Consider the following 9699-nt stretch of genomic DNA (forward strand, 5'->3'; position numbering starts at 1 on the left):
GCTTTCTGAATATTGACGTAGGAAGTGCCTTTGTGAAGAGATCTGATGAGTTTTCACTTGATTGAATGTGACGAACATCAATATATTTATTCTTCTCTAGCTCCTTAGTGAATGCGAAGAACTTAGGAGGAATATGTTTAGTTCTGTCGCTTTTTATGTATCCTTCTTTCATTTGAGCAACACATGCAGCATTATCTTCATATAGTATCACAGGCTTCTCATCAGATGATAATCCGCATGAAATTTGGATATGTTGGGTCATTGATTTTAACCACACACATTCACGACTTGCTTCATGTAGTGCAATAATCTCGGCATGATTTGATGAAGTTGTTACGAGCGTTTGTTTCTGAGAACGCCAAGATATTGCAGTGCCTCCACGAGTAAATACATATCCAGTTTGGGAACGTGCCTTGTGTGGATCAGATAAGTATCCAGCATCAGCATAACCAATTATACTTGGATTAGCATCTTTTGAATACAAAAGTCCCAAGTCTGTCGTTCCTCGTAGATAACGGAATATATGTTTAATTCCGTTCCAGTGTCTTTTTGTTGGATATGTGCTAAATCTTGCCAACAGATTCACGGCAAAAGATATATCAGGCCTTGTACAATTTGTAAGGTACATAAGGGCACCGATGACACTTAGATATGGTACTTCTGGACCAAGAATATCTTCATCATCTTCACATGGACGGAATGGATCCTTTTCTATGTTTAATGATCTAACAACCATTGGAGTACTTAAAGGATTTGCTTTATCCATATTAAAACGTTTAAGGATCTTCTCTGTATAATTTGTCTGGTGAACAAACATTCCACATTCTTTTTGTTCAATTTGTAAACCCAGACAATACTTGGTTTTTCCAAGATCCTTCATTTCAAATTCTTCCTTCAAGTATGACACAACTTCTTGAATTTCTTTATTCGTTCCAATGATGTTTAAATCATCAACATATACAGCAATAATTACGCATCCGGATGTTGTTTTCTTAATGAAAACACAAGGGCATATTGAATTATTTACATATCCCTTTTTCATCAAGTGATCACTTAGTCGATTATACCACATTCGACCTGATTGCTTTAACCCATATAATGATCTTTGTAATTTCACAGAATAACATTCCCTGGGTTTTGAACTTTGTGCTTCAGGCATCTTAAATCCTTCAGGGATTTTCATATATATATTACTATCAAGTGATCCATATAAGTAAGCTGTAACAACATCCATAAGACGCATTTCTAAATTTTCAGATACCGCCAAACTAATCAAATACCGAAACGTAATTGCATCCATCACAGGAGAATACGTTTCTTCATAATCAATTCCAGGCCTTTGAGAAAAACCTTGTGCAACAAGTCGAGCTTTATATCTTACTATTTCATTTTTCTCATTTCGCTTTCGAATAAAAACCCATTTGTATCCAACAGGTTTTACACATTCAGGTGTAAGGACTATAGGTCCAAAAACATTACGTTTATTTAGCGAATTTAATTCAACCTGGATGGCATCTTTCCATTTTATCCAATCCTGCCGATTTTTACATTCACCAAAAGATTTTGGTTCATGATCTTCGTTATCATTTATGATGTCGATTGCCACATTATAAGAAAATATATCATCAATTTCATCTATATCTTTTCGGTTCCATATTTTTCCAGTATTAATATAATTGATAGAGATTTCATGATTCTCGTCAGTTTGTGGTTCTGACAGAACATTTTCATCATCATGTGTTTCTTCAGGAACACCATTCTCTATTTTGTGATCATCATGTGTTTCTTCAGAAACGTCATTCTTTATTTTGTGATCATCGTGTTTCTCTATAAATTTTCTTTTTCGAGGATTTTTATCCTTTGAACCGACTGGCCTTCCACGCTTCAGGCGTTTAATGACATCATGAGTATCTTCCATTTGTTTCTTTGGAATTTCAATTCGAGCAGGGGCATTTGCAGCATGTATATATGATTTAGTTACCCCTTTTGTGTCTGCAAATGCATCTGGTATTTGATTTGCTATTCTTTGCAAGTGTACAATTTGTTGTACATCTTTTTCACATTGTTTTGTTCTTGGATCCAGATGTAACAATGATGATACATACCATGTAATTTTTTTTTCGGTATGTTTCTGTTCTCCCCCTAACATTGGAAAGATTTCCTCATTAAAATGACAATCAGCAAAACGTGCTGTGAACACGTCGCCTGTCTGAGGTTCAAGATATCGAATGATTGATGGACTATCATAACCGATATAAATTCCAACCTTTCTTTGAGGTCCCATTTTCTTTCGTTGCGGTGGTGCAATAGGCACATACACCATACATCCAAAAATTCTCAGATGAGAAATGTCTGGTTCTTTACCAAATGCAAGCTGCAATGGGGAGTATTTATGATATGCACTTGGTCTGATGCGAATTAATGAAGCAGCGTGTAAAATTGCATGTCCCCATATAGAAATAGGGAGCTTTGTTTTCATTATCATTGGTCTAGCAATCATTTGCAGACGTTTAATCAATGATTCAGCCAATCCATTCTGTGTATGTACATGAGCAACAGGATGCTCAACAATTATTCCCATAGACATACAATAATCATTGAAAGTTTGGGAAGTAAATTCACCAGCATTATCAAGTCTAATTTTCTTGATTGTATAATCGGGAAATTGATTCCTCAATTTTATTATTTGAGCAAGTAATCTTGCAAATGCAACATTTCGAGTTGACAATAAACATACATGTGACCATCTGCTGGAGGCATCAATCAATACCATAAAGTATCTGAATGGTCCACATGGTGGATGGATTGGTCCACAAATATCACCCTGAATACGTTCAAGAAACATTGGTGATTCAGTTTGGATTTTGACTGGTGATGGTCTTATAATAAGTTTTCCAAGAGAACATGCTTTACATTGAAACTTATTATTCTGAAAGATCTTCTGGTCTTTCAGTGGATGACCATGTGTATTTTCTATAATTCTTCGCATCATTGTTGAACCAGGATGTCCCAATCGATCATGCCAATTGGTTAATATCGAAGAATTATCAACTACCATGTTTGATTCAATGGGACTTATATGTGTATAATGCAATCCAGTAGGGAGCATTGGTAGTTTTTCAATCACATATTTCTTTCCTGATTTATATGTGATAAGACACATATATTTCTCATTCCCTTCATTCATTGTTTGAGTATCATACCCATGGGAATATATATCATTAAAACTCAACAAATTTCTTTTCGATTGTGGTGAATATAAAGCATCATTGATCAAAAATTTTGTACCATTAGGTAACAAAAATTGTGCTTTACCACATCCTTTAATCAAGTCTACAGGACCTGATATTGTATTCACCGTTGTTTTTGTTGGTTTTAGTTCCAAGAAATATCTTTTATCTCGGAGGATAGTGTGCGTTGTACCACTATCGGGTATGCAAACTTCAGCTTTGCTCATAGCATTTTCCATATTTGAACTTCAAAAAAATATGCAATGAAATAAATTACTTGCAATATATATTTAAATATAACACAAATCATAATTATACAATAAAACATTATTCTATGAATACATGAAAAATAGATTATTGTACATTTATATTCTACCATTATATTGTTCATTTTCAGAGAAATCGTTGAGAAAATCCGCAGCATCAATATTGTTCATTTCTATCCCACCAACATATTGATCATTTCCAGAGAAATCATTCATAAAATCACCAGCATCAAAATGAGTTGAATCACTCAAACGGTCACTGCGTTCAGTGAAGTTGGTCTCCTTTTCTTTCCCCTTTAATGATTCTTTATAAAGTTTACAAAGGTGCTCAGGGGCTCGACAAACTTTGGACCAATGTCCTGGAGTACCACATCTGTAACAAGAACTTTCATATCTTTTTGAGTGCTTCTCATTAGCACTTGTATTCTCATGATGCCTTTTCTGTGGATGGTTTGGGACGTTCTTTTGAGATGAGTTATAAAAATAACTATCTCGATTATTTTCAAAACCACGGCCTTGACCACGACCACGGCCAATTCCACGTCCACGTCCACGTCCACGACTTTGACCTCGACCTCGACCAAAACCTTGTCTTTGAATTTGATTTTGGTTTCCAGGTTTAAATTCATTTTTACTTACAGCATTTACTTCTGGAAATGCTGTTGATCCAGTGGGTCGGGACTGATGATTTCTCATTAATAGCTCGTTGTTTTTTTCCGCCACAAGAAGACAGGCGATGAGTTCAGAATATCTCGCGAATCCACATACTCTATATTGTTGCTGTAGAGTAATATTTGATGCATGAAACGTGGAAAATGTTTTTTCAAGCATCTCAGATTCTGTGACCTCATGTCCACAAAATTTTAATTGCGAGATTATTCTATACATCGCCGAATTGTAATCACTGACTTTTTTAAAGTCTTGGAATCTCAATGTATTCCATTCATCCCGGGCGGTCGGAAGTATAACTTCTCTTATATGTTCGAATCTTTCTTTTAATCCCTTCCACAAAGCCATGGGATTTTTTTCAGTCAGATATTCACATTTCAATCCATCGTCGAGATGTCGACGCAAAAATATCATGGCTCTTGCCTTTTCTTGTGAAGTGCATATGCCATTTTCTTTAATGGTCTCGCTTAGACCCAATGACTCAAGATGCATTTCTACATCTAGAGTCCATGGCATATAATTCTTTCCCGTGATGTCGAGCGCAACAAATTCGAGCTTTGTTAAATTTGACATGGTGGTACTAAAAAATTACGATGCATTTTATTAGTTAATAATTATTGCAATACAAAGTAACGGATAAACAACAAGTACAAGTATTTGTAAAAATAAAGAAAACACACGAGGAGGATATTCTCCGATAAATAAAAGACTCGTGAGTATGATAACCAAAATAATTAAAAATAACCTTGAGAAAGCCATCTTCTTTTTTCTTCGAAAAAATTGATGATGAATAATTTTTAGAGAAGAAGAGAAAGTTGGAGTGATGGAATGTGTTTGTGAGATCATATTTATAGGGCAAAAAATAGCCGTTGTTTACCTTTTATGACCGTTGGGGTACAAAAAAAATAAAGGTATGTATTTGTATAATTTTATGATAATAATATGATATATATAATATTAGACATGTTTAAATAATTATGTATATCATATCATAATATTATAATGAGTGTCATAATTTATTTTGTTTAAAAACCTTATAGGCTTTTATACTTGTCGTATCCCTTACCGGGAGTGTGGGATGTCGTCTTAACATCCTCCCAGGATTTATAACAAGTTTATGAAAAATTTATTTTTATTATTTCTAATAATAACATTATATTGTATATTAAATAAATACACAATAAATAAATAACAGTAAAATAAATATAATTATTTTTGTTACCTTTTTCTTCTGTTTGGAGCTTGGAAAAGTATGTAGGACTTTTAGAGCTTCGTGCTGATAACGTGTTGTGAAAAAGTAAAAATTTATGGTAAAAAGTAAAAATCTCAAACTCTCAAAATTTACCAAACTACACACTTTATAATATTTTTCTCTCTACTCAATTGTGATTTTCTTCACAAATGAGAGATCTATTTATAGGAAATCTTTACAAATAATCCAAAAATAAAATACATCATTACCTACATCATCACACACTAATTTTCAATATTTACAACTCTTATTTTCAACATTCAAATATTCAACATTCAAATATTCAATACTCACATTTTAAATATATTTTTCAACAATTATCACGTGTCCACGAAAAATGTAGATTACTGGATATATATATATCTACATATACGAAAGCACGAATAATTTGAAATGGGCCTGTTTTCTCCCGGTTGCCGGTCATCAAAAATACACGCGTCAAACATGTCTTTCTCCAACAATGAAGATCTCGTGCTGTCAATAGGAGAATTACCTCTGCTTTCCACCACACCACAACAATGTAAGTGGGTTTGCTTCATTCTTTGCCTTTTCCTTTTCATCTTTTCTTCCTTTAATTTGGAGCCTCCGTCTTCATCTCTCCACCACTGCACCGAGCAAATTCCAACAAAATCATTGAACCCAAGAGTCGTAACTTTAGGCGAGTATGAAGTGAACTTCAATCGGGTTGGGTTTCTTCCCCGTTTCAAGAATGCGCTCAAATATTGCACCACCGCCTTCGAATCTCTTGACCCGAACTTGACCCGGGACTCTCCGGAGCGGCTTCAGATCGAAAGTCTGGTTCTTGGCCGGAGAATAGCCGGAGTTGTTGGGCCGGAAGAACAAAAAAGAGAGCGCATGGAAGATAATGAAAGGTGGAGGTTTTTAATGGAGGGTGCTGGTTTTCAGCCATTAGTATTCAGTCATTATGCATTGTCGCAGGTCACAAATGTCGTATTTTATTAATTGCAGATCTTTTCAAGATTGACTCCATATACCCTAGGGAGGGCAGCTTGTGTTTGCCGAAAATGGAGATATGCAATACGTATCCCTGTGTTTTGGCGCAGGGCATGTCTAAAATCTTGGCAGATGGACACTATTATTCCTGTTAGTCATTTCTTTATAATTTACATGTGCCGGATTTCATTATGAGTTCTTTGGTTATGTGGCTAGGTCAATGGACTCACATAAAATGATAAGATTCTTCATTCTAAGTATGATGGTTCGTGGAAGAAAACGTGGCTCTTAAGGCCAAGACTTCGAACTGATGGCAAGAGTTATTAGGTGTATTTATTTTACCAGCGTATTTTATTTAATATATACCTCAAGACTCCAGGTACTTGATTTTCTTTCCTCTGTTCCTGGTAAATTCATGTGGTATTTTCATGAACATTTTGGGTGGTCCGACCGTCGGATATCATGTCGAAATTTGTTCTGCCGTTTTTTATTTGGGTACCTTGAAGACGCGAGCCAACTTTTACAAATGTTTTTGAGCAGCGGAAATATTGGGTTGTATGGTTTTGCTGCTAGCATTAAACATTTCAAGATGTTAATTCATGGAGTTTTTTTTTCCTTTTTTTGATATTTTTGGAATTGTACTAATAGAATTATATCTCTAAACGTTAATTTTTAGGTCTTTATGTCAGTCGGAATACCTATATTCGTGCTGGAATTGCAGAGTGGAAGATCAGCAATCCAGTTCATATTGTATGCTTTATGTATTTTCACTTGTGATATTCCCCGGACCCCGATAGAATATTGGTACGAGTTTCATAAAAAATGTGCCTTGAGATTCCAAATCGATAATGTGTTCTTCAATGAGAGAATAGACTGTATCAGCTACATGAAATTCATTGGATTCTATTTTCTCCATCTTTACTGATTACTATGAATAATCCATTGTGTATTGTTGCCTTATTATTGAAAACCTCCAGGAAATTTGTTCTCGACAGCTGGAGAGATGTTTTGTCATATTGAAGATGTCATTAATGGTAATATTTTAATCTTTGGATGCATATTATGCTATTTGTTTCAAAATCTTGAATGGTTTTTTTATCAGCTCATGATTAAGAAGCGCTACCTAAAACAATTGAAAAAGGATTATACAGGAGAAGAAAATATTTTATTTTGTATGTTATTATCCAAGAAAGCAAACAAGTATGTTGGTTTACTTCCTACTATATCTCCTTGGATGTAAGATAATTATATAACCAACCATATTTTGCATTCCAGGTGTGCTATTATCGGTACTTGAGATTCTATCCTTCTGGAAGGTTTCTCTATAAGGTCAGAATTGTTCACTGGTGTTCTGATGTAGTCCGATTTCAGAATTGTATTATGGCATCTGATTATAAATACCTTTTTCTCTTCTTACCAACATCGATAGAATTCATCACAAAAAGTAAAAAACGTGGTGAAATGCATGAATTTTCGGGCCACAAAAGCTGATTGTGTTTTTAGTGGGCAGTACACACTTGCTGAAAACAAGGTTAAATTTTCTATTCGCTGTTCGAAGCTGTTTCACTTTCGTAAGGCATATTATTTTGAACGATACAAGCATTGTCAGGTTGAAGCTGCCCTTTTATATCCTGGTTTGCGACCAACTGTGCTAAGAATCCACTTGAGGTACTTTCAGAGTTCACTGCATTTGGAACAATCAAACAAAGATATTTCATCTAGGATTTTTTCTCGTTTTATTAGTTAATATTAAGATTCTGTATCTTCCGAAGATTATTTTGATGTTTCCCTACCTTTGCGCAATGTCATCTAGGTTGAGGGGTACAACCTTAGGTGCTAACAATAGAATGGATCTCCTTTCACTCGTTACCTGTGGTGTGAATGATGCAGAGGCCAGTGGGCCTGACGAGGCAATCTTGGAGTTGTTGAAGGATGGAAAGAAGATGAAACACATAATCTTTATGTTCCAGCAATTTCACATAGAAGGGGTTTAACTCCTTTCGTCTTCATACCATTTGATGAAGTACGTATTTCTTTTCTCCATTGATGTCTGATCTACACTTGATTTCGTATTTTAGGTATTTCTACATTGGATTTTGACGGTTGGATGGATCAATGAGGAACCCATGTGTTTTATGTGATTTTAGACCCATTGGCTGGTTTAAACTAAAGGTGCTCATGAACCAAATCAAGGTTAATATTTTATTATTTGAGCTCAGGTTAGAATATGTTTTAGCTGGTTCGAAATTAGAAAATTGAATTATTGTTTCCTTGAATTTAAGTTCTTACTCAATTAAGGTTCGTGTTATCGAGTGATATTGAGCAAATGCTCTGCTTTAGGTCATTAGCTTATTTAATAAGCACAAGGTGGTACACAAGTTATCAACCAACATAATTTGAGCTCAACTTAGATTCTTGATGTATTCGAACATCTGTACTCATAGTCAAGATCAACGAGAAACACATCAGAGCATCTCTCAATGAAATAATTTCAAAGTTTCTCAAATCGGTCCAATTGTATCACCAGTATGGTATAGAATTTTGTTTCGAGTTAGTATTCAAGTTTATCTTGAGCATCTTTGACCGGCATATGGTAGGTTGGGACATCATTATTGAATCTGCCTGTGGAGAAGATGGATTATTTTTACATGGTTGATTGGAGCTCCGCAGTGGAAACCTCCTGTATTCGAATAAGATCCCAGTTACTGTTCTTGTATGTGTATGTAGATCTGTAAATAGGGCTAACTCTATTTTGTAATACATTTGAATTATATCCTGGTTGTTCTCGTGTCATGAAACATGCTGAATTTTTTTGTAGATTTCACTGCCGTGTTCCAAGTTCCCGTGTAAAATTTCAACATAATTTTGTGTTATAAATATAATTACCTTAACCTGTACGTTTTCGAGAATGTAAATCCATTTAATGTACATGGTTGTTTTGATGGAGTTCGTTGGTATCTAAGATTGTCTCAATGCATGTTGCATAGTTTATAGTTTAGTAGGAGCAATAGTTTTGATTTCATGTTCGGCATTTTTAGTAAGATGTCCTATATTGGACTGGAGTAAACGCTTATATTTAGTTTTTTCACATCTTTCTGAAATAGATTGTTATATTGAATTGTTCATATCCAATACATGTATAGTAAAGATTGTTTTCTATTGAACTTGGTTCATATACTGAATTTGTAGTTAGCAAATGATGGATATCGAAAATTTATAACGTAACAAGTATGTTAAGCGTTAGGTAATAAAGCATGTAAGTATGTATTGGACAAGAAAAATTACAAATGTAATTCATTGTGAAGATTACATGTATTAAAGTTGTACA

General features: G+C 34.6%; 1 pseudogene; it reads left to right on the forward strand.

Annotated features, from left to right (window-relative positions):
- Positions 1 to 5902: 5902 nt before the first annotated feature.
- On the forward strand, positions 5903 to 9317 carry LOC142553698 (F-box protein 7-like; annotated as a pseudogene).
- Positions 9318 to 9699: the final 382 nt, after the last annotated feature.

Source organism: Primulina tabacum, chromosome 8, assembly GCF_025594145.1.
Source record: "Primulina tabacum isolate GXHZ01 chromosome 8, ASM2559414v2, whole genome shotgun sequence".
NCBI lineage: Eukaryota > Viridiplantae > Streptophyta > Magnoliopsida > Lamiales > Gesneriaceae > Primulina > Primulina tabacum.